The 24,407-nt window shown below is 37.0% G+C and overlaps 1 long non-coding RNA gene across 1 annotated transcript; it reads left to right on the plus strand.

The window, feature by feature from the left end:
• The first annotated feature begins 136 nt into the window (after positions 1–136).
• On the plus strand, positions 137–22,764 carry LOC118763999. Its single transcript, XR_004999774.1, has 3 exons — positions 137–147; positions 5,238–5,242; positions 22,623–22,764. It is a non-coding gene; the product is annotated as an uncharacterized LOC118763999 (long non-coding RNA).
• The last annotated feature ends 1,643 nt before the right edge of the window (positions 22,765–24,407 follow it).

Below are 24,407 nucleotides of genomic sequence, written 5' to 3' on the forward strand. Positions count from 1 at the left end.
AACCTGCAATTGTCAGAATTGAGTACCACAGGGATTCATCCTCTCAAAACTACTTACAACCACAGATGACAGAATATCGCGTACATCTGTGATTCTGAAATACCACCCCTTCCATAGTCCCCTTAGTTGTTAGAACACACAGAAAGTGTAGGATAAGTGACAGTAGTCATGGTTCTTTGATTGTCTGCACAGCTGGGCCCACCATTACCAATGCGATCCTTTGAAAATGACTGATAAAAAGCCAAAGTGGGGATATTTCATTTGTCCACTGTTGAGAACCTGACTGTCAGTTCTATACTTAACTAACTCCATAGATATAGCTTGAAATTATTCCTATATCATGCTTGGTTAAACCACAGTATAATAAGGCCTACATCAATAATCCAGTGCAAGTTGCTTAATTAATAAAATATCAAAATGAAAGTTTATGATGCAGATTCTCTTTAATCACTTTACAAATATAACTGTCGTGAATTAATACATGCTCAGCTTGAAACACATTTATCTTACCAAACTTCAAATATAACATCTTTATTTCATCAATTTCTATGTAAATATCCAAATTAATAGAACCAACCAAATTCTAATACATTTCTAGCACATTTCTAATACAAAAAGGAATGATAAATCTTAAAACAATGTTATCCTTTTCATTTAATTATTCCCTTTTCTATTATCAGTTTGAGATTAAACTATTTTGCTTTGTGTTTTTTTTTCAACCTGGCCATAACATCTAACAAGGACTTTCAACGAATTAAATGAATTACAAGAAAGTAGATGGTTTATCAAAGAATATAACTCAGTTAACAAGCTTATAAAAATCTTCCTCATCAGATAAATATGTTATTTATAATCATAGTCCCTACTGAAAGCATTTTAATCTCATCTTCCCCTTTGATATTTTTATTTGAACAAAAAGGATTTGTATACATACAGATACAAGCATAGCAGTGAGGTTAAAAAGTTCACTTTATAACCCTATGTTTCTATGTTCAATCCTATTGTGCAGCACCTTGGACAAACCACACAAAAATATTGAGGTATGTTCTCAAGGTCATTAATAGCAAGAGAAATCATTACTTAATTATAATAGATTTAAATTGGAAAAAACCTCTCAGATGTTTACATCAAATATCTAAGATAAAGCACAAGAACCAGGGATATTGGATTCTTCACGCTTCATAATAATTGAGCTTACTAAATTATTCTATTGATTAATTATTGCTGATGCACATCATCAGTAATTTCTTGCATTCCAGAGTGAAATGGTTCCAACAAGGATTAAGCAAAAAGCTCCTATAATCTTAAAGGAAAGATGATCATACATCTTGAAGGGAAGAGAAGAGATACTGAGGTCATGAACAACACATATATTTGATGAGGATTTTTGTAATCTTGTTAACCAGGTCATATTCTTTGACAAACCATCTATTTTCTTGTAAATCTCTTATTTTGTTGAAAGCCCTTGTTAGATATTGTGGCCAGGCTGCAAGAAAACAGCTTAACCTCAAACTGGTAAAAAAGGAAAATAATTGCAGGAAAATGATAATATTGTTTTTAGATTTGTTCTTTTCTGTGTTAGAATTTGGTTTGCTATATTAATCTGGTTATTTACATAGAAATGATTCAGAGAAATTAATGAAATAAATTGAGGTGTTCATGCTTTTCTGGAAGATATTAGCAGCATGGATAAAGTATAATGGCATCATCCAGAGATTGAAACTATATTCTAGTTTCCACTTACCAAGAGTTTACTAGAATTTATCATTTGTTCAATTATGCCATCCTCAGTACTTCACTGGTATCTGATTTTATTGACAACGGAAGGATGAAAAGCAAAGTTCACCTTGACAAGAATTGAATTCAGAATGTAGAATGGTAGTTAAATTCCACATTTTGTTCACTACACTACTCATACCGCCATGCCACAGCCACCATTTTTCCGACAGATTCTGCTAACCTACCTCTTTTAACATCTCTCACACATGCTCTTTCTAACTCTAAGAGCATCTCTCACTCTCTTTCTCTCCTCTCATACACACACAGCTCCTCAGTCTCTCCTTTTTGAAATATAAAATGTCAATTAAGGAAAGAGATTAAGGTAAATTATTACTACTTTTTTTTTCTCCATCAATCATCAAACATATTCAATTTAACTTTACTTTCACAGCCAGCAAAAATGAAGAGAATGTGATAAAATGACATATTTCATACAAGTTTCAGCTATGACCGACCATAATAATCAGATCAATGCTACTTTTATTAGCGTGTACAATGAAATGAAATCAAAATTGATGTTAGAATTTATAGATGGGGCAGGTTACAAAAATCAAGATGAGATATATGGATTCAAAATAAATGTTACATTTGAGCAACAAATTTAATACAATTAACTTTTAAATGCTTATTTTTTAAAAAAGAAATATGTATATAGCGATTCAGATTGAAGGAAAAATCTAGTGGGAAACAAGAATTGAAATAATATTTCCTCTTTGTAATTGCAGTTATTTTTGGAAGGACATTAACTAAACTAGAAACATTCAAGAAAATAACTGAATCAAGAGCCATTTCCTAAATGCCTGATTATATTTCCGTCAGCTGGATTTGAGTCATTGCGATCAGTGTTAGATAACCGCAACCTATAATGCGAAGTTATGATGACCTAAGGAGGGAGAGCTTCTGTGTGATCAGTCAGCATGTAAAATTAAATAGTAGTTAAATGTGCTTCAAATTAAAGCGTTTTGTCCTGGAGAAGAAAAAAGAAAAATGAATTTTGTAAAGTATTCTTAGATGCTCTTCATCCTCCATGCATCCTTTCCAGGTTTTCTTAGGTTGTCCAACTTCCTTCTTTCCTTCAGTTTGCCAGTTAACACTTGATTTGCAATGCTGCTTGGAGGTCTCTTTAACACGTGACCAATCCAGCCTAATTTCCTTTCCAGAATTTTTTTTTATCAATGAGGGTTTGGTTCGTTCTACACCACAAACTTCTGTTTGAAATTTTGTCCAGCCACCAGATCTTGGGGATGCAGCACTGACATTTGTTCACAAAGGAAATCAAGGAGGTAGCCCAGGATCACATCCACTGGTATGAAATGGTCACAGCTGTATGCTCCTTGTGGAATAACGTGGACTGACTATTCTTAGATACCCTTAAAAAGTCAGGATGGCCATGACTTGCTCAGGGTTAATCTGGAGTTAAACAACATGAAATTACTTGCTCAGACACTTGTGATGGATTAAGAGAGGAAATATACTGAAGTGCAAAAATTTAAATGTGTAAAGTTTTAATATAAAGGTAAAAACTCAAATAACAAACAAATAAAAATAGAAAAACAAATTACAGATATAGTATAGTGAGAAAGACAAAAAATTACTACTGCTAATTCTTTCTGTTATAGCCACAAAGCCTAAAAGAGGGAAAGATGTCTATTTGATTACATTGACTCCAGTGCTCAACTGAAACTTATTTCATTGATCCTGAAAGGATGAAAGGCGAAGATGACCTCAGCAGAATTTGAACTCAGAAAATAAAGAGAGAAGGAATGCTATTAAACATTTTGTTCATCATGCTAACAATTCAGCCAGCTTATCACCGTTATTACTACTGATACAGTACCAGCCAGTGGCTCTCATGGCTTCTGATCTTAACTGATTGGAAGTGTTATCATGTACATTGTTTTGTCTTGGTATAAAAGATGGGCTACAGCAAATATTCTGTTCAGTACCACAGACTTGCTTGTCAGTTGCTTGACTTTAACCAGTTGAGCATGTCCTTTAGTGGCTGATGATATGTGTATCTCTGATCATGTGCAGAAGTAGTGTGGGAGCATCATAGCTACGTGTTGAGAGGAATTCTTTCAAGTTCGGATAATTCACCTTTGGAAACCAAAATAAGGGATTTGCAACATATTAAGAGGTCAGGGTACTTGATTCTACACAAAAAAATCCAAGTTTTTTTTTTTTCTTTTTCTTAGTGCGGGTGTTACACAAATAAATTTACCCACATCTGCTAGTTTGCTGCTATGACAACAATGACAAGAATATTGAAACATGTCAAAAAAAAACAAAAAATAGGATAAAGGAAAAGGATATATAAAATATAAATGGAGAAAAACACATTCCTTGTCACAGAACAAAGATTTCTTGATAAGAAAAATCTAATCATAAAAAAAGGCAGTGGCTATCCCAATTGGAACTGGAAGAGATCTCCTAAACAATAAAAGATGAAGAACATGGCTATGTAGAAGAGGAAACTGAACAAGCAGTAGCAGAAAGACCAATAAATCATTGGGAAAGAAATTAAAAGACAGGATGGAAACAAGTGTTACTACATGGAAAGAAAGGATGTTACAGAAGAGGAAATATGCTTCCTGCAATGGCTAGATGAGACACAAACTAGTGATGAATGAGACTACCAACTTTGAGAGGAATCAAAAGAAAATCAACATAAAGTAGTAAAGAAGCTGGATGAGCTCTTACCGAAAACCAATGTTGAAAATTAACAGATGTAAATGATTTCATGTACTGTGCAACCTCTGTTGTAGTAACTATTAGGGTTAAAAGTGAAGCAGAAAAACTAAGTGGGTGGGGACAAAGTGAAAATGCAGACTCGATATTCAAGATGAACAGCTCATTAAAGATTTTGAAAGGATAAATACAATTATTGAAACAAAGATAGTGAAAGAAAAATACATGGAAGAGCTCCAAGACAAAGATTTAAGCAATATTAAGCAAAACTACTAGATATTAACAAAGAATGTACCAATATCAGCAGAACAATGAAAGGAAATTTTACCAATAGCTGAATAATAAGGATGAACATCAGAAGAATTACGTGCCAAATGCTTAAGCAGCAAGGAACTTTTGGTCAAATATTTGGAGCAACATAACAGGAAAGGGAACTAATTATGGAAATTTAAAAGTGAAATAGAAATAAGATCAAAACAAGAAATTATGAATATGAATATTATAGATGAGGAAGGGAAAATTATGTGTAAGAAAACATTAAATATCCCTGAAACTGGTGGTATTCTGGATTCAGATTTTAAAATCTCAGAAGCATGTACAGCTATATACAACTATTTCTTAATGACTGTATAGAAAATGGAACACCAACATGGATGAAAAAAGGGAAGACAGTACAAACACAGAAAGACACAGAAAATGGAAGGGAAAAATCAGTAATTATAAGCCTGTTGAGAAGAGAAGAGCAAAGGGACACAGAAAGAAGTGAAGAGGATCTGTAGTATGTCAATTGTATATTAAGCAAAGTGCAAATAAGAAAGAATGACAGACTACATTAAAACCAATGATACTGTTCCATATTGTTCTTGGTTCTTAAAGTGCCTGAGGATGCTTTGGGTCAGGGAGAAGATTAATAATTTTTAGAAAATGCAATGGGCTCATGGGAATTATAACCAAAATGCAGAAATATATCATGAAGATATATTATGAAAATTTGTAGAGGAATATTTCAAGGAGACTTGCTTGCTCCATTACTTTTTGTCAATGTGTAAATCACTCTAACATGCATATCGCTCTAACAAGCCTGCCAATGAGTTTGCCGAAACCGGGCTGAAAATAAATGTCCTGCTATATATGAATGACCTGAGACTGAACTAAAAAAGAAAAATGATGACCTGCATTCTTTGATCCAAACAGTAAGAATATTTAAAAAAGAAATTGGTATGCAGTTTGGGGTAAATAAGTAAGCAGTTTTGATTATGAAAAGAATCTGCAAGGTTAAAACTGATGGTATAAATTTACAAGATGATATCATTAGGTTGTTGAGAGGTAATGAGAGATACAAGAACCTAGGGAAGTTATAGGACGATAGGGTATAGGATGATAGGATAAGCTATAGGATGAAAGAGAAGTGAAGGACAAAATCTTCAAAGAATACAAGAATAGGATTAGGAAGGTGCTCAAAGCATAAACTAAATGCAGGGAATGTTATCAAGGCATTCAATAAATGGGCTGTATCAGTATTGAGATACTCAATACCATTTTCTACAGGAATTAGATAAAACTAGTAGCAGCTCAAATTCCCAAAATACACTTTCCTAAAAGCAATATCAACAGGTTCAACTTAGCAAGAAAGGAAGGAGGCAATGGTTTGTTAATCACATAAGACACCATCAGAACAGTGATATTAGGTTTAAACAGCTATGTCAAAGTGCAATGAAGAAATAATACAGCCTGTGATCAGAAATATCCCCAAAAGTCACAGAAACTGCAAGAGAATTTGAGAACAGAAAGAAGAACAACAAGCCAAATAGCTAGAAAGAGAAATAATTACATGACTAACCAAGAAAGTAAAGAATGCTGGTTTTGACTGACAAATGGAAACTGGAAATAAGAAAAAGTTGCTAACCATAGCCACTCCAGAACAAGCCATTTGAATAAACTTGACAAAGATTGATAAAAGTAAGAGTGGAAATGCAAAATCTTTGGAAAAGGAAACAAAAATATAAACCATTCCTTAAGTGAATGCAGTAAGCTTGCACAAAATAGTATAAGTGCAAGCATGACTGCATCAATAGAAGGGTTCAAAGTGACAGAAAAATGGTAAGAACACAAGCCAGAGGCTATGGATGAGGAATGTTAACTACAGGATTTTATAGGATTTCATGGATTTCACCATAAAGATTGACCATACTAATGAAACAAGGAGATTAGATGTGATCATAGAGGACAAAAAATAAACACTGTAGGATCATAGACTACTATATAATAATAGAGGGTATACCAAAGAAATTAAAAAAGATTGGACCTGAATAGAGAAGATGAAGAGAATGTTAAGGACTAAGGTGACAATTGTTCCTCAAGTAACTGGTACTCTTAGCACAACACCAAATTTGCTACCTAAGAAGCTGAAAGATTTGGGAATTGAGACATGCTGTATCAACATGCAGTAAAATGCCATACTGTATTCTGCAAGAATCTTAAGAAAGATTCTTTAGATTTGAGGAGACATTTTGCCACCAAACCTCAAAATGATAATCCTTGTTAACTAAAAGTAGTATAGAATAGCTTTATAATAATAATAATGAAAAAAAGAATTTAACTAAATATAACGAGTTGGTACAAAAACATTGCTTCCATGGAAACAAACAGGAACATTAATAAACTAATTGACATAAGCTGTTCAGTAACTATGGTAGTACCAATGGAAGCAGAGGTCGGTTCTCAAAGAGGTATCTTAGTGAAACCTACCAGAAATCAGCTCAAAGAAAATGGGGAGGGAGTTATTTTATATAAATAGTGAGAGGAAAAATTATCAGCAAAATATTCTGAAAGTGAAAGGAAGATTAAAGCAAATCATATCAGCAATATCATATAGGACAAATTATTAGAAAAACAGAAGCATTTCTTTTAGAAGAATAAGGTATTTGAAACAATTATCAAAATATTTTACAGGCACATCACCAATAAAAAGCATGATAGTGAACGAAATGCTAACATCAGCAGAAATTCAAAGTAGGCTGTAAGGGAATATGGAACGAAAACATTGAGCACAATCAATGAGAACAATGGATTAGAAGGAAGGGAGATAATAAAATGCAATATTGTTGTAAACATGGCTCAGCATAAGTAGCGGGGATTTCAGCAATATCATTGATAAAGATGGCAAGTAACTGGAAAGCTCCTGGATTTAACAAAGTCTGCAATTTCTGACTGAAAAGCTTAACTAGTTTTCATGCATCTGTAGCAGCAATAATTTCAGGAATTAATAAAGAGAGCAGAATTAATGCCTCAGTGGTAAACAGAGAGAAAATAATATTGATTCCTGAAAACAAGAACACCGATAGCCCTCAAAAGTAAAGATCTAAAACTTGCTTGCCAACAATATGGAAAGTCCTTACATGTATATTTTAAAACAAGTTAACTGATCATCTGGAAAATAGTAATATCTTATCAGAGGAGCAGAAGTAGAGTTGGAGAGGATGTATGGTTGTAAAAAATAAATCATTGGTAAATCAGATAATTGTTCAAGACAGTAAGGAGAGATGAAAAATTCTTTAGCATGGCATGGATTGATTACTGAAATACATTTGATATCATATCAAATTCTTGGATATTGCAAACACAGCATATAAATAAAGCAGCTGTGATACTAACACTGTATATCAGCAATGTCATGTCAAAACAGAAAGCAATACTACATCAGCACAAAGAGATGGTAATAAACACCAACCCTATTCTCATAAAAAGGGGAATATTTCAAGGAGGCTTTAATCCCCTCCTATTGTACCTGGCTTTGACTCCATTATTAAATTTGCTGAACAAAACCACAGATGGTTATAAATTATATGGACGAATTATAAACCATCTCTATACAGAGGATTTAAAACTATCTTACAAGGGACTATGCCCAGCAACAAAATTCCACCAGAATAATAAAATCATCATCATCATTTAACATCTGTTTTCCATGCTGGTATGGGTTGGACGGCTTGAGAGGAACTGGCAAGGCCAGGGGCTGCACCAGGTTCCATAGTCTGTTTTGGTTTGGTTTCTATGGTTGGATGCCCTTCCTAATGCCAACCACTCCACAAAGTGCACTGAGAGCTTTTTACGTGACACTGTCACCAATGCTTTTTAAGTGGCACCAGCACCCACATCAATGCTTTTTATGTGACACCTTAGTTTTACTATCTCAATTCTGTTGTGGTGAGCTGGTCATCTTGATATAGCAATGCACCACATAACTTGGTCCTCTGTCATCTCCTTTGTAAGGTTCAGCATTTTGAAATTGGCCTTCAGTATTTCATTCCATGTCTTCCTGGGTCTACCTCTTCCACAACATTCCTCCAACTGTCCTCATCCACCTGCATCACGTGACCAAACCAATGCAGTTTCCTCTTTTGCACACTGCATCTAATTCTTCTTATTCTCAGTTTCTCTCTCAATACACCAATGCTCTGTTTGCACATGCACAGTGACATCACACATCCAACAGCATACCAGCTTAATTTCCTCCAGCCTTTGCATGTCCTCTACATTCAGGGGCCACGTCTCATTACCATCCAGCATAGCAGTTCATACAGATGCATCATACAATCTTCCTTTCACTCAGAGAGAGAGAGACTTTTGGCGGCCAACAGAGATAGAAGTTCTCTGAACTTACTTTCACTATCTTATTCTAGCTATTACACTTTCTGTACAACCTCTTCCACTACTAATTAGGTCACCTACATAGCAAAAATTATCTACAACTTCCAGAGAGCCACCAGGGCATTTACATTGGTTTCCCATGTATCTGTGATCTTTATGGCTCCTGTACATCTTCCACTTACAAACACTACTTTCTCTGTTAACCTTCCTACAATTCCAATGCGCCTCTTGTGTGTCCATAGCTTGCACTGGGTACATCAAATGGAATTTCTGCCTTCACTCTTTCTACATATCAAGCAGAGCTTTTACTGGAAAGTTTGAAGGGAGGATCTTGTCTAACATTTTGCTTACTTGGACTTTAGTCTTTGCTAAGTTTATTTTAAGGTCCTTTGATTCCAGATTGTTTCTACTCCTGGGATTTCTTTTTTTATTCTGTTACAGATTCTGCTTTGAAGGCAAGATCATCAACATGTAGTAGTTCCCATGAGCTTCTAGTCTTAAATTCTTCAGTTATAGCCTGGAAGATGATGATGAATAGGTGGGGACTGAGGACTGACCTTTGATGGACACCTATCTGTACACTAAATTCACCACTGTACTCATGGCCAAATCTTACCTTACTAACAGCACCCCTGTACTTGGCCTGTAATACTTTCACAAGCCATTCATCTATCCTTAGCTTTCTCAAAGACCACCATATCACAGAGCCAGGTACTCTGTCAAAGGTTTTCTCTAGGTCAACAAATGCCAAGTACAATGGCTTGTTCTTAGTTAAGTTCTTCTCTTGCCATTGTCTGATTATGAAAATAGCATCCATGGTGGTTCTCTCTGAGACAAACTCAAACTGCATTTCATCTAGTCTAATTTTGTTCCTAATTAATTGGGCCATAACTCTCTCTGCAACTTTCATCACCTAGTTTAGCAATTTGATGTATCTTTAATTACCTCTATCTAAGGCATCTCCCTTGTCCTTGTAGCAGCTGGCTATGATGCTGCTGCACCACTCACTAGGGATTATGTCATCCTGAATAACCTGATTAACTATACAGGTGACTAAAGTGTATCCAACTCTACAAGATATCTTAAGCATCTTGGTAGTGAGTCCTGATGGTCCAAGGGCTTTCCCTGTCTTCATATCTTTAATTGCCTTATTATCATGCTGCTGTCAAATAGGATAGCTGGCCCCCCTGTTGAGTTCACACAAGGAAGATTCCCTTTCTCCCATTCATTTTCCACATTTAATAGTCTTTCATCACCGGTGATGAGAGTTGGGTCTACAGGTATGACCCTGAGACAAAGCAGCCATCATCACAATGGAAGAGGCCTTCATCTCCATGACCAAAGAAGGTACAAATGAGTCACAGCTCAATCAAGAGCATGCTCATAATTCTTTTTGATATCCATGGTATTGTGCATTGAAAATTTGTCCCCCAGAGCCAGATTGTCAATCAAGAGTTCTACTGTGATGTTTTGAAGTGTTGAGAACATTCAGTGAAAGTGACTGGATCTGTGGAGCACAAAGAATTGGATTCCACATGACAACACTGCACCCTGTCACCAAGCTCTCTGCACTCATGAGCTTCTCGCCTAAATCAAAATAGTATCACTTCCACAACCTGCCCTATTCACCAGATTTATCACCTGTGGACTTCCATCTCTTCCCCAAGATGAAAATGCAGCTCAAAGGTTGCTGTTTTAACAACGTTGTCGAGATGAAGAGAATATCACAGAAGGTCCTTAAACTCACAGATAACCACTTCCAAGCCAGATTCCAAAAGTGGCAGAAATGCTAGAACCAGTGTATAAGTTTACAAGGTAACTATTTTGAAGGAGATGATGTTAAAACTTAGGTAAATAAGTTATTTTTTTATAAAACATAACTAGTCAGGGAACATTTTGATGCCACCTTGTTCAAATTCTTAGAAAGAGATCAAACCAACAAAATATGCAGAAATGAAAGAGAAAATTACAAAAGAATTCTACAGAAGAAACAGTTTAGTATTAATAAACTGAACTCATTCCCAGGAATGAAATATTAGATTCATTTTGACCATCTCAGAAATAAATATTGACTCTTGCTGCTTCAACAAAAGTGAAAGTTAATACAAATGAAGAGCTTAGACTGAAGGACTACAAAAAGGCCTATTGTATTTTGAAGTCATCGTCTTGAAGCCTAATAGAGGTAGGGTATCTCTTTCCTTTATACAGGGAAAAACTGATAAGGTAGAAACAGAAAGAAAGTGATGACATATTGGAGAGATTCTTTTACTCTTTTACTCTTTTACTTGTTTCAGTCATTTGACTGCAGCCATGCTGGAGCACAGCCTTTAGTCGAGCAAATCGACCCCAGGACTTATTCTTTGTAAGCCCAGTACTTATTCTATCGGTCTCTTTTGCCGAACCACTAAGTGATGGGGACATAAACACATCAGCATCGGTTGTCAAGCAATGCTAGGGGGACAAACACAGACACACAAACACACACACACATACATATATACGACAGGCTTCTTTCAGTTTCCGTCTACCAAATCCACTCACAAGGCATTGGTCGGCCCGGGGCTATAGTAGAAGACACTTGCCCAAGATGCCACGCAGTGGGACTGAACCCGGAACCATGTGGTTGGTTAGCAAGCTACTTACCACACAGCCACTCCTGCGCCTATAGATTATAATTAAAAACTAACAAAAAGAAAAAAAAGATAGATTAAAATAATAAAGGAACATGAAGAAAAAATGTTTTTTGTTGTATTTAAAAAAACAACAGAGAATGAATTAGAAAAAAAAAACAAGTAACAAAAAAGAGGACATTCAAAATAGAACTCTAAATCATTCTAGAGAAAATTGAAGAGAAAAATCCCTCTACTGCCAAGAAGAATTAAGTCAGAGTGAAAGTCAACAGTGGCTGCAATGCTTTGAACTGATGTCAGAAATGGAAGGTTTTACTTTAGCTGCATGACGTTAATGCCTAACTGCTGGCAAGGAAGGCATAAAAATGAAAAAGGAAATGAAAGGCTAACATTAAATAAAGATGAAATTGGTGTAGAGAAATAATTGATTTTATTGTCTCCGGCTGCCCAGTCTTTACAAAGGCAGAATATGTCAATAGAAATGATAAGGTGAGCAGCTATGTCCACTGGGTAATATGCCATCACTTTCATTTAGAGAAAGAGATACAAGCCTATACTGAAGGTGGTATGTGACAATATTAAGGGATACATCCCAGCATTTGTCCTTCTATCATACATTAGCCTCTTTCAAATACTTTCCCCGCTTAGTTGAGAGAGCTTTTTACTTTTCTTTTCCTCTTTCTGCTCTTTTCCTGTCTTGCAACTTCACTTGTGCTGGTGGCATAAGAAAAATATCCAGTACACACTGAAAGTGGTTAATGTTAGGAAGGGCACCCAGCTGCCGAAACCTTGCCAAAGCTGATTCTGAGGCTCATTGCAGCCCTGCAGCTTGCTGGATCCTTTCAAACTGTTCAACCCATGCCAGCATGCAAAACAGACGTTAAATGATGATGGTATCTGTCCAAACTGATGAGAAAATTAAAGCCAATTGTCCAAATATCACAATCAAGCACATAAACGTAAATTCATGTGCTCTCATAACACTTCAATTGCTTTTGACCACTATATCATGCAAAAAAAAAGAAAAGGTGTTGGTAAAATAAAGTATGAGGATCTTACAATGGAAATAAGCAGAGTGAAAAGCTGTGCCATTAATAATTGAAGTATCAAGTAAGATGTAGAAGAATATGTGCAGAAAAAAATAAATAAACAGAACCACATTTCAACAAATAGCTCTGCTAGGCACAGCCAACATTTTCTGCAAAACATTTTCAATTACATAGCACAACCAACACAGTGTTGTTCAAACAACTCATTGAACACAATTCTAATCTCTACTATAATACAACTACTTTACATACTTTATACTGGTAGTGGAAAATTTCCTCAAATACAGGAGAAATTTTACCGTCACATTTGAAAATGTTCACTGATAAAGTTCTCTAAAGGCCCATTTATATGCAAACATTTTAAGCCTTAAGACCAAAGCAGCAATTACAAGCTGCTTTCAATACCCCATAAGGTATAAATAGATTTCTTTTAACCGTTATGTACAGCCATTTGGCATTTGTTCATTTGTTTTCTCCTCTAAAAAATTTTCGCTTGCAGACATTTATTCTGTCTTAAACAGGCTGCGTAAATTCAAGTTTTCTTTAGCTTGGTTGTCTACTGTGCCATTACAAATTAAATGCCATTATTTTGAAAGCTGGTTTATATCTATATTTCCTTTATCTATTTTTATTAAAGATTTTAAAATAATATAAAATACATGAAAGTAACTGCTTCTAAAATGGCTAGTACTAATGAATGGGAAACTGTTGTAAGTGAAAGTCTTGTTCAATGAACAATGGACAGATAATTATGTTTTTTCATAGAATTAGAAAGTGGTTATCATTGTTGTTTAACATTCACTCTTCCATGCTTGTATGACTTGGATGTAATTTATTGCGACAGATTTTCCTATAACTAGATGCCCTTCCAGTCACCAACTATCATCTGTTTCCAAGTAGAGTAATATTTCTCATGGCTAAGCATATTTTCAAGGAAGATTGGAAACAAAGGATACTGCTCGCATATTTACAATTATCACATGAAATTGAAGCAAGGAGACCTCTAACACACATACACACACACTCTCTCACTAATATATATATGTTGGGTTTCTTTCAGTTTCTGTCTACCAAATCCACATGAGACTGTGGTTGACCCAGGGCTATAGTAGAAGACACCTGCCCAGTGTGTCAAATGGTGGAGGTGATACACAGCAGTGTGTGTGTGTGTGTGTGTGTGTGTGTTTATTTGCAACAGTTTGTAAAAAGTACAATCTCCAGTGTCACTATTTGACCAAATGAAGTATACAAGAAGTTGAAAAAGATTCTGCATTTGAAAAACATGAAAAGTTTAAGAAAATTCTTTATGCAAACAAAAATCTATTGTCAAAACATATCAATAAAGTATAGATTTTTTGTGTGCATCATTTATTTGTTTCAATCAGTGAACTGCTGCCATGCTGGGGCTCTGCCCAGTACTTTAAAGTCTAGTACTTATTCTTTTGGTTTCTTTTGCCAAACTACTAAGTCATGGGGACATAAAAAATACGCTAATTTCGACTGGTGATGGTGGTGGGGACAAACACACATGCACACACACGCACACGCACACACACACCACACACACACACACACACACACACAAATATACTGCATCAAGCCATAGAAATCATACCAAATCAGACTGGAGTCTGGCACAGCCCCTCAGCTTACCAGTCCTGGTCAAACGGTCCAACCCATACCAGTAGGGACAATGGACCTTAAATGATGCTGTTGCTACTGTTGCTGATACACCTAACAGGCTTCCATACAGATTCTGTCTACCAAATTCACTCACAAGGCATTGGTTGGCCTGGGGCTATAGTAGAGGATACTTGCCCATGGTGTGGCAATGTGAACTTCTTAATCACACAGCCATGCCTGCATCTAAGCAATACCTAAAAAATCTAGTGTGTTGTTCAATGCAGGGTAGCCTTTACTCTCCAGATGTTATATTTTGAAGACTTCCCTATTCCAATACAAGATGAAGACCACTTGACTACATTGATATTATTGATAGAGACACATTGACATGAAAGTAAGGATCTACCAAACCGAATGGAGTACAGAGATCCATGGTGCTACATTTCAAATAAACAGCATCAGAATTATTGTTTTATTTGATGGGGGAGCACTCCATCGGTTACGACGACGAGGGTTCTGGTTGATCCGAATCAACGGAACAGCCTGTTCATGAAATTAATGTGTAAGTGGCTGAGCACTCCACAGACACGTGCACCCTTAACGTAGTTCTCGGGGATATTCAGCATGACACAGAGAGTGACAAGGCCGGCCCCTTGAAATACAGATACAACAGAAACAGGAAGTAAGAGTGAGAGAAAGTTGTGGTGAAAGAGTACAGCAGGGATCACCACCATCCCTGCCGGAGCCTCGTGGAGCTTTTAGGTGTTTTCGCTCAATAAACACTCACAACGCCCGGTCTGGGAATCGAAACCGCGATCCTACGACCGCGAGTCCGCTGCCCTAACCACTGGGCCATTGCGCTTCCTGATGAGATAATAGCATTTACATTTGGCTGTACATGTATAAAGGTTAATAGTAAACTGTACAGTGTAAGAAAATTTATCTGCTTTAAAATTTACTTCCCTTAAACTCAATGCATGTAAATATCTTGTCTCTAAAGTCAAATCAGCAATAAATGATTTTGATTTACTTCATAAAAAAGAAGAAAAACACTTAGCAGAATAGTTTTAGATGGTATGCCATCTATGGCAGGATTTCATAAAAGAATTATTGCTTTTATCAATAAAGAATTGGAAAGCAATTGATTGATTCTTAATAATGTTTCATTGTATTATTCACCACCAACACTTATGGTCTCATTCTCTAAGAATGAATTACATGATAAAAGTGGTAAGAAATATGTATTAACTTCTTAAAAAGTAAAGGATTTATCATTAGAAATTTTTTTAAAATTTAAAATCCTTTAAAGTGGGATATGGTTAAGTATCATTGTACACATGCATGATGGGGATGCATTCTTAAATGTTGCTATGAGTCAAAAGACAATGAGAAAGCTTTCATGGATGTTAAAGACCATCCTTTTATAGAAACAGAATACTAATACGGCTATATGATTTGGCAATTTTAGTCAACACCACTAAGTTTGAAATTATGAGGCCAAATCATTTTATTACTTCTCTTTGTGTCAATATCATTGAATTAATTCTGTAATTGTTCATAATTCAATTTTTAAAAAATACCATATTGCAAGTATATTTTTAGAGACTGGAAGAACAGAAACTAGAACCAATGGTGAAAGAGGTTGCAGAGTATTTCAATCTTTTGGATCAATTTCAAGAAAAATGGCTTTGATATATACAAAATCATGAACTCAAACTATAAAACTAGGAAACTCCTTTTGATGTGATGCCAGAAGAAGCTCTGATTCTCAAACTCACATTAATTAATGCACACTTAAATTATATGTTGATATCAGAATTAAATAGTGTATCTATTTTAAAACAATATAAAGTCTACAAAGATAAAGAAAAATATTCACTTTTGAGGAAGCATGAATTGAAACTTGTAAAATATTTCAGAGCATGCACCCTCAACAGTTCAATTTCTGCATTTATGTATTTCAGTACCAAGAGTCAATTTCTATCTCTGTCCCAGCAGATGATAATATATCATTTAAAGAAACTGTGAAATTATTCATTTATAAATATAAAAATAGGTATCTTGGGACTGATTCAAAATTGAGGTAGAGACATACACCATGACTTACACATATTCAGAATATATGCAAAACAGCACCACCAAACATTCAAATTTCTTCTGCAATGTACTTTCAATACAATAGATTTTTAAAAATCCTGCACAAAACCAAAGCACAAAAAACGGTACTTGATTATACAGTGAAAGCATGTAACAAGATCATGATTACTGAACTAATAATAATGATGTTGATGATAATAATAATAACAACGTCAAAAAAGTCAAAAACGGTACAGGACAATACAATGTGGGGTTGCATAGTAATGTATAAACAGTATTAAAAAAGTGAGAAATGAAGAAACAAAAATTTCAAACAAGAAATAATTCTCCAAAAAGTGGGAGATCTCTAATGGTGCCCTCCTTCTCCCCCTTTTCGGACTATCAGCACATCCTCATAATATACCTGTCCCCTCAGACCATCCTTGCCACTTTCATCCACCTCTCAACAAATCTGTTGTAAAGCAGCACTTCCCTCTCCAACCTCACTTTCCTTTTTAAATAAAATTTGAAAAAAGTTGATTAAGGCTTGGCCAAAGGGAGGGTTTTTGCCTTCAACCCTTTCAATCTCATCTATCAAATAATTTCTTTTGCCAAAAGTAGCCGGACAGATGATAACTGCCTGTCCTTCATAGCCAAAGAAGGTTGCAAGACAATCTTCAGAATAGACTCAGCTTATAGCTGGATCCATCCAACATGAAATAGCAGATGTTCAACATAACTCCACAAGTCAGCAATAGCTGGGCATGGGATGAGTGTATGCAGAACAGTTTCATCACTGTGTATGTATCTCAGGCAGGCTCAACTGACAGTACTCCCATGCCTGTAGAGTTTATCCAAAGCCAGCAATATCCCCTGGTAGCACTGCCAGGCCAGAGATTTCTAGAAATTATCCACGGGCTGCAGCCCAAATGTCTTTTGGAACACACCAGCCAGTTGATTTTCATTGCTGCTTGTGGTATCCCTCAGAATAACATTGCTCTTGCCCACCACTAACTTGCTATAGCAAGCCAGAGTAGAACTTCTAATGACTTCATTGCCTGACTGGCAGAGGGCTGTGAGAGCCTGATAATACTCTATCTGCTAGGTGACAACCTTGGTCTACACTTGATCCAGGACTGCATTTCTGTCAAAGAAAAGGGCAGTGAAAATGCCTATTTGACATTTAATGACCACACCTGCTCACCATCAAGGAATTGCTTGAGATGTCACAACCACAGCATGCCCGCTTCTCCACTAAGCAGGTGTTGACAGCAAATGGAGCATCTGGAATGTGTCTCCTCCATAGTGAAAGAGCAGGTGCTCCAGTTTGGTAAGATGTATTGGGACCACACTTTCTTTAAAAGGAATTCAACAGTTTTTTTTAAAGGAATGTCACAGAAGTTTGCCATTACCATACTAGCAAATTAGTTGACCTTTTCCTGCTGTTGCTGCTATAAACAAGTATTGAACAAGTCATAAAGTGAATCAGTGTGAGTTCATATCATTGGTACTTAACAATTATAGTTCTCCCTTTTTCTTAAGCAATTTACAACAGATATCTGAATAAAAGTTAAAAGGCTTTAACCCTTTAGTGTTCACATTATTCTGTCCAAATTAATCCTTTTTTTATCCACATTGTTTTGAACTAATCAGGCATTATCTTATAGCTATGAGATTTTGATGAGGTAGCTGTTAATTTTTAAAATGATATTGTATGGCTGGTGTGAGAGACCAGATCTGGCCAGTTTGAACATAAAACAGGCAGAATACTTTTGGCCGGATATGGCCAGTTTAAATGCTAAAGGGTTAAACTGTAATCAGAATCAAGATACAGACCAGTTAAGTACAACATATAGGATTTCTCTATGTAGATATTTAGTAATGAACAAATTAGCAAACCAGGAAATAAGTGTAATGATTGAATCACATTTTTTATCTACTGGTAAGACAGCTGCAGGAGAAATACCTAGCCAAAGATAAGCCCTTGTACCTGGCTTTTGTTGACTTGGAGAAAGCCTTTGACAGGGTCCCCCGGTCCCTTATCTGGTGGTCAATGAGGAAACTAGGGATAGAAGAATGGTTGGTGAGAGCTGTTCAAGCCATGTACAGAGACGCTGCTAGTAAGGTGAGGGTTGGCAACGAGTACAGTGAAGAATTCCGGGTAGAGGTTGGGGTCCACCAAGGTTCAGTCCTCAGTCCCCTCCTATTTATCATAGTCCTCCAGGCAATAACGGAGGAATTCAAGACAGGTTGCCCCTGGAGCTCCTCTATGCTGATGACCTTGCTCTAATTGCTGAGTCACTATCAGAACTGGAGGAGAAGTTTCAGGTGTGGAAACAAGGATTAGAATCGAAGGGCCTTAGAATCAACCTAGCCAAAACCAAAGTTCTAATAAGTAGGAAGGTAGATCAATCACAAACGCCTTCAGGTAGATGGCCCTGCTCGATCTGTAAAAAAGGTGTAGGTAGAAACTCTATAAGATGCACCAAGTGTAAGCTATGGACACATAAGAGGTGCAGCATGTCAAAGGAAGGCTAACTAGGAAAATAGTTTTTTTCTGTGGCAAATGCTCAGGAGCAATAAACACTGGAAATATGCAGAGACCAACTTCTGCCACGTTCCAGGGAGACAAACTAGAAGTAGTTGATAGCTTCCGCTACCTAGGAGACCAAGTCAGTAGCGGGGGTGGGGTGTGCTGAAAGTGTAACTGCTAGAGTAAGAATAGCCTGGGCAAAGTTTAGAGAGCTCTTACCCCTGCTGGTGACAAAAGCCTCTCGCTCAGAGTAAAAGGCAGACTGTATGATGCATGTGTACGTACAGCCATGCTACATGGTAGTGAAACATGGGCCGTGACTGCTGAGGATATGCGTAAGCTCGCAAGAAATGAAGCCAGTATGCTCCGATGGATGTGTAATGTCAGTGTTCATAATCGTCAGAGTGTAAGTTCCTTGAGAGAAAAGTTGAACCTAAGAAGCGTCAGTTGTGGCGTGCAAGAGAGACGGCTGCGCTGGTATGGTCATGTGACAAGAAAGGCTGAAGATAGTTGTGTGCAAAAGTGCTACACCCTAGCAGTGGAGGGAACCTGTGGAAGAGGTAGACCCAGGAAAACCTGGGACGAGGTGGTGAAGCACGACCTTCGAACTTTAGGTCTCACTAAGGAAATGTCTAGAGACCGAGACCTATGGAAGTATGCTGTGCATGAGAAGACCCGGCAAGACTAGTCAGGCCATAACCCGTGGCCCCGACCGGGGACGTAGTCAGTCCTGTGCATACCTTCCTTCTTGTGACACTTATGAAGACCTGTTGAGGCAAGTGAAAATCAAATCAAATCAAAACAAATCAAAATAGATGAACATCAGTGGAATTGTATTCTTCGTGGTACCAGTGCCGGTGGCACACAAGAAAACCTGTTGAGGCAGAGGCAAGTGTGTGACACTTGTGGAGACCTGTTGAGGCAAGTGTGTGACACGCGTGACACTTGTGAAGACCTGTTGAGGCAAGTGAAATCAAACCAAATCAAAATAGATGAACATCAATGGAATTTGTATCTTTGTGGTTCCAGTACCGGTGGCACACAAGAAAACCATCCGATCGTGGCCGTTCGCCAGCCACATCTGGCACCTGTGTCGGTGGCACATAAAGACACCATCCGAAGACCCGGCGACGTAGACAGTCCACCTATGCATACCTTCCCTCTTGTGACACTTGTGAAGACCTGTTGAGGCAAGTGAAAATCAAATCAAATCAAATCAAATCAAATCAAAACAAATCAAAATAGATGAACATAAATGGAATTTGTATCTTTGTGGTACCAGTGCCGGTGGCACACAAGAAAATCATCCGAACGTGGCCGTAGCCAGTACCGCATAGACTGGCCTCCGTGCTTTGGGGACGTAACAAACACCATCCGATCGTGGCCGTCCGCCAGCCTCATCTGGCACCTGTGTCGGTGGCACATAAAAACACCATCCGAGCGTGGCCGTCTGCCAGCCTCGTCTGGCACCTGTGTCGGTGGCACATAAAAACACCATCACCTCGAGCGTGGCCGTTCGCCAGCCTCGTCTGGCACCTGTGTCGGTGGCACATAAAATCACCCACTACACTCTCGGAGTGGTTGGCGTTAGGAAGGGCATCCAGCTGTAGAAACACTGCCAGATCTGACTGGCCTGGTGCAGCCTTCGGGCTCCCCAGACCCCAGTTGAACCGTCCAACCCATGCTAGCATGGAAAACGGACGCTAAATGATGATGATGATGATGATGATGATTGGTATTTATTGTAAAAACAATATCAGGGAACAAGACTACATTAGTTATATGTGTTTAATCAGAAATCATTCCCCCAATTACATAAAATGGTCAAATATGTAATGTGGATGGAATTCTGGTTTAATCACCTCATATTACCCCATATAATTCCTTTTTAATTTTTGGAATTTACAGAAAAATTTTGTGAATTTGTGTTCTACACACAGGAATTCATACAATTATGAAAAAAGATTTTTAAGCTCCCCTCCATTCCCACCCCACACTGATAAATCCTAAAGTTTCCACTCTTTTTGGGATTTTTCTTTTTTTTACTTCAGAGTTTAAAATGCGAACAGTCCAAATTTTTTGTTTATATCTCAGCAGTGGAACCACTCTTGGTTGCATCATCATTCCATTAAATGAGCTCATAGGGAGAAAAATATTGGTTTCAAATTTTGTCACAAGGCCAAAAATTTTGGAGGAGGGTGCTAGTCGATTACATCATCCCCAGCGTTCGATTAGTACTTGATTTATCAACCCCTGAAAGGATGAAAGGCAAAGTTAACATTGATGGAATTTGAACCCAGAACATGTTGACAGATGAAATACCACTAAGTATTTTGCCTGGTGTGCTAACAATTCTGCCATGTTGCCACCTTTTGGGGAAAAGAAATATATTGAAAAACATAAATACTTGTCAGAGTGACAAAGAAACAGGGACAGTATCTGGTAGCCATAGGATGTGCTAAAAAACAACAGCTAAATCACCCTTAAATCACACACACAAAATTTTTTTCATAATTGTATGAATTCCTGTATGTATTGGGTTGTCCGGAAAGTTCGTGCTGATTTATAATAGCTTACCTTTTGACTTATTTTAGAACATGTTTGAGTCCATGAAATAGGATTTGACTACACCTCCATTTAGAGCACAGTTTAAGCTATCTTTTCGTGGAAGAAGATTTATATTCCTATAACCTGTGTTAATTCTATAACCCTTTAAAATGGAAGATAAGAAAGTTCATTTTCGGTACTTGATTTGGGAACCAGATAAAAATTGCTACAGCTCAGCTGGAATGTGTTACCCCACCCTCCATATTCACCAGATATTGCTCCTTCAGATTTCCACTTATTCAGGTCTCTGCAGAATAGTCTTAATGGTAAACATTTCAATTCCTTGGATGACGTAAAAAGATACCTTGATGAATTCTTTGCTATGAAACCACCTCAATTCTGGGAAGAGGGTATTTCCAAGTTAAAGGAAAGATGGAGACGCATTGTACAACAAAATGGTTCATATTTGGTTGATTAAAAATGTAATGGCAAGTATTTATTGACCTTTTTATTTCCTTTAAAAATCGGAACAAACTTTCCAGACAACCCAATAGAACACAAATTTACAAAAGTTTTCTGAAAATTCCAAAAAATAAAAAAAGTTACAAGGGTTTATATGGGGTGCTTAAACTAGAACTCCACAGTAAAGTGATTATATAAAGGAACTGACAATTTTGTTTGAGGATTAGAACTTACAATTGTTTTGTGCCACAACTAACAAACATACATGATGCACAAGTAGAAGAAGTAGTTTAGCCTTTTGATCAACCAGGACTATGATCAAATATGTTCCAGACTTGACCATCCTGTCTTCTTAGTGGTATCTAAGATTATGTTGTCCAATGTATCCTTCCGTATATGACGACAGTAAGGTCTTTACAAGTCCACAATTCGTCCTTGTATGGAATACTGTTGTCATATACGGGTAGGTGCACCATCTTGTCACTTGGATCTCCTCAATCAGGTCCTCTCTCGCTTCAGCTCTGCAACTCGTCACATCAATGTGACATCACCAGTCTTAAGTCTTTTCTACTGTTATCAACCCAGGATGAACTCTCTCTCTTAGTTCCAGATCACTTTGTGCCATCTCACCAGACTCCAAACTCACAGTGTCTTTATCCAAATGCTGTTGTACTTCCAATAATAAGGAAGTCTTTCTATAGTTGTAACCTTTTTCCTTGAACTGCCAGACTTTATAATCTTCTTCCTTCTCCTTCTTATTAGCTTCTAATGTTTTCTTCCTTCTCATGACCATAACTCTTTCAAGTCTAAAGTAAATTCATTTCTTTCAACTTAATTTCTCCTTCTCATAGTCCTTTGCACTGAGTGACTTCTTACATTTTTTGGGGACTTTCTTATAACAAAAACAAAATGTGTGAGAGATTTGACTGTTACTTCTAGCACATACAGTAACCACGTAGAGGCTGTCTCATTTGTTAATATTTGTAGTAATAGTATAGTAGCAGCAGCAATGTCAGTAATAACTTTCCATGTTATAAGATCAGACAAAATGAACTTAATGCTATTGCAAAGAAGATTTGGAAAATTCTTCAATACCATTAGAGAATAATTTTAATATTACATTTCCCTGGTCTTTGAATAACATTAGCTCATAGTAAAACAGAATCAGATTTCCAATTTAAAAATAAAATTAATATTAATCTGTTTAAATTATCGTCATTGTTTATGCCTTCTCTCTATACTGGCTTGAGTTGGACAGATCAAAAGAGACTGGTAGAATAAGTGTCAGGCTTAGAAAAGAAGAAAATCAAGTACTGGAGTCGATTCATTCAACTAAAGACACTTCAAGGCGGTGCCCCAGTGTAGCCACAGTCTAATGACTGAAACATGTAAAAGATAAACCCATTGAAATTGTACTACACTCTTTGCTGACTTGCAAAATTGTGTCCAACAGCTGCTGTTGTTATGTGTAGTATAAGTTTGGTTACAATCTCAATAGGCGCAGGAGTGATTGTGTGGTAAGAAGCTAACTTACCAACCACATAGTTCTGGGGTCAGTCCCACTGTGTGGCACCTTGGGAAAGTACCTTCTACTATAGCTTCGGGCTGACCAAAGCCTTGAGAGTGGATTTGGTAGATGGAAACTGAAAGAAGCCCGTTGTGTGTGTATATATATATATATATAGTTACTCCAAACATGAACAAAGATAAAACACAACAACACGAGGATGTGGAACAAGTATAGTGTTATTGGACGCTCAGGAAAGGAAAGAAAGAAGGAGGATTTAACATTTCAAGCAGAGCTCTTTGTCAGAAACATAGAAAAAGGAAGGTCCAAGGAAGGGAAGACGGAGAAAGAAAATCGCCAACGATACACATGCGGCCACATATACACACACACACACACACATATATATATATATATATATACACAAAATCACTCCTGTGCCTATTGAGATTGTAACCAAACTTATCCTACATATAACAACAGCAGCTGTTGGACACAATTTTGCAAGTCAGCAATGCTTAGATGCTGAAAGAGTGTAGTACAATTTCAATGGCTTTATCTTTTACATGTTTCAGTCATATCTATGTGTATGGTAAACGACTTGATGTAGTTGATCAGTTTGTCTACCTGGGAAGCACTATTAATAGATATAGCAATTTGGATGATGAAATTCCGTATAGAATTAGGAAAGCAAGTATTGCTTTCGGAAGGCTTGAAAAGCGCCTCTGAAGTCGGCGAGACATATGCAGAAAGACAAAGATAAAGGTGTACAAGGCATGTGTGCTCCCTTCTCTTCTCTATGCCTGCGAGACGTGGGTCACATATCGATACCACCTTAAACAACTGGAACGTTTCTATCAGAT

This window comes from Octopus sinensis, linkage group LG6, assembly GCF_006345805.1.
Source record: "Octopus sinensis linkage group LG6, ASM634580v1, whole genome shotgun sequence".
In the NCBI taxonomy this organism is placed as follows: Eukaryota; Metazoa; Mollusca; class Cephalopoda; order Octopoda; family Octopodidae; genus Octopus; species Octopus sinensis.